General features: G+C 54.8%; 1 non-coding gene across 1 annotated transcript in view; it reads right to left on the bottom strand.

The window, feature by feature from the left end:
- The window catches only part of LOC126148049 (small subunit ribosomal RNA), a 1,909-nt gene extending 1,908 nt beyond the window's left edge, over position 1 (bottom strand). Inside the window, exon 1 of the ribosomal RNA XR_007530369.1 lies at position 1. This exon is cut by the window's left edge and continues 1,908 nt beyond it. This is a non-coding gene — a ribosomal RNA (small subunit ribosomal RNA).
- Between the last annotated feature and the right edge of the window lie 2,499 nt (positions 2-2,500).

Here is a 2,500-nt window from a genome sequence, read left to right as displayed (position 1 = left end):
AGCTGCGTCAACTAGAGCTGAGCAGCCGGCCGCCCGGGAGTGTGTCCCAGGGGCCCGCGCGAACACGCAAGCGTCCGCTCAATTATTCTGCAAACAGGAGGAGGCTGAGCTCCCCTGCACAATACACCTCGAAACCCTCTCAGGTCCCGGCGGCGCGCAGCGCCGTCCTAAGTACTTGGTCGGGTTCGAGAGAGGCGCAATCGCCCGGAGTTAGGCGAGTAGACGCTTTAGGTGCGACCACCCGTGCTCCCAACTGAGCTTGCCGCTGCCGACAGAGGCCCGGGAGCGTGCTGTCGTGGCATTGCCGGCGGGAGACAACACGCGCCACCTACGGTGACCGGCAGCTCCAACGCCAGCGCCACAGAAGGGCAAAGGCCCCACGTGGGTGCCGAAGCGAACTCTCCCAGCACAGCGCACGTGCCAACACGTCTGCACAACTGCGATACAAACCACCAGCGAGAACCGCTGGGGCGACCGAGCAGCAGACGGCGTCGCGGCGCCGAGTGCCGGGCGGCGGCGCATCCTCAACGCACACAGTCCTCAATCGGACCAGCACACTGCAGATGTCCACCGCGCTTCGCACCGGGCCGGCGAGGACCCACTTTGGCTGCACGGCGCCGCGCGCAGGGTGCCCCGGCGCGCAGCTGCGCCGCCTGCCGCGTCCGTCGGCCGGCGCGCCTGCCACTGGGCGCCCCCACCAGCCGGCTGTAGCGCGTGCGCCCACGCACCGCGCGGCCAGCACGCCGGGCGGCCCCCCCTCACCGGCCGGGGACAGTCCCACCCACCCACAGCCGCGTATCGCTTCACACCCAGATTCACATTCACGTTCGTTGGTATGGTGGGGACCGCTTCGTAGCTGTACCGATCGTTGCCCTCACAGATGTACCTCCAGCAAGGACAACCGCACCACAACGGGTTACCAGTTGTTCATTTGCGTAACGTCACCAGTAAACGTACACGTCCATCCCCGTTTGCAAAGTCAACTATTATTGCATGCCTGCCTGTCAGGTGTCAAGACACACTACATCCGCTCACATCCACGCAACAAAATGTGCCCGACTAGAGGGCACGTGGAAGGTGCCCCCGTACGTATGCGATGTCCATTGCGCGACCAACTGTCAACCGGCCTCTGTAGCATGTCGCAGATGTGGAACGCGGGGCACCGTGCTATCACATTGTGTGAGAAGAGACTACTACGTCTGCATACACGCGCCACTACATGAACAGACGGCTCATGCTGATCGCCATCCACTGCGTCCATTACTCCCACACGTCTCTATGGCGTACCACACTGCAATGCAGCTGTTATGGGGAGATGACACGTAGCTGTGTACACAACATTCTGAGCGGGTTGCGGTTGGACAATACATTAATGTAACGTGTCATATGCCAATTACAGAGCAGGGTAAGGCACAACTTGGGTTAGGTTAAGGCACAACTTGGGTTAGGTTAAGGCACAACTTGGGTTAGGTTAAGGCACAACTTGGGTTAGGTTAAGGCACAACTTGGGTTAGGTTAAGGCACAACTTGGGTTAGGTTAAGGCACAACTTGGGTTAGGTTAAGGCACAACTTGGGTTAGGTTAAGGCACAACTTGGGTTAGGTTAAGGCACAACTTGGGTTAGGTTAAGGCACAACTTGGGTTAGGTTAAGGCACAACTTGGGTTAGGTTAAGGCACAACTTGGGTTAGGTTAAGGCACAACGTGGGTTAGGTTAAGGCACAACGTGGGTTAGGTTAAGGCACAACGTGGGTTAGGTTAAGGCACAACGTGGGTTAGGTTAAGGCACAACGTGGGTTAGGTTAAGGCACAATGTGGGTTAGGTTAAGGCACAATGTGGGTTAGGTTAAGGCACAATGTGGGGGTAGATTGCGGTACAAATTGCATTACATTGCGGTGCAAATTGCATTACATTGCGGTGCAAATTGCATTACATTGCGGTGCAAATTGAGTTACATTGCGGTGCAAATTGAGTTACATTGCGGTGCAAATTGAGTTACATTGCGGTGCAAATTGAGTTACATTGCGGTGCAAATTGAGTTACATTGCGGTGCAAATTGAGTTACATTGCGGTGCAAATTGCGTTACATTGCGGTGCAAATTGCGTTACATTGCGGTGCAAATTGCGTTACATTGCGGTGCAAATTGCGTTACATTGCGGTGCAAATTGCGTTACATTGCGGTGCAAATTGCGTTACATTGCGGTGCAAATTGCGTTACATTGCGGTGCAAATTGCGTTACATTGCGGTGCAAATTGCGTTACATTGCGGTGCAAATTGCGTTACATTGCGGTGCAAATTGAGGTAGGTTAAGGTGCAACACAGGTTAGGTTAAGGTGCAACATAGGTTAGGTTAAGGTGCAAGATGGGTTAGGTTAAGGTGCAAGATGGGTTAGGTTAAGGTGCAAGATGGGTTAGGTTAAGGTGCAAGATGGGTTAGGTTAAGGTGCAAGATGGGTTAGGTTAAGGTGCAAGATGGGTTAGGTTAAGGTGACATAGGT

This window comes from Schistocerca cancellata, unplaced genomic scaffold (assembly GCF_023864275.1).
Source record: "Schistocerca cancellata isolate TAMUIC-IGC-003103 unplaced genomic scaffold, iqSchCanc2.1 HiC_scaffold_873, whole genome shotgun sequence".
Classification (NCBI taxonomy): Eukaryota; Metazoa; Arthropoda; class Insecta; order Orthoptera; family Acrididae; genus Schistocerca; species Schistocerca cancellata.
This window is presented reverse-complemented; position numbering and strand designations above follow the sequence as displayed.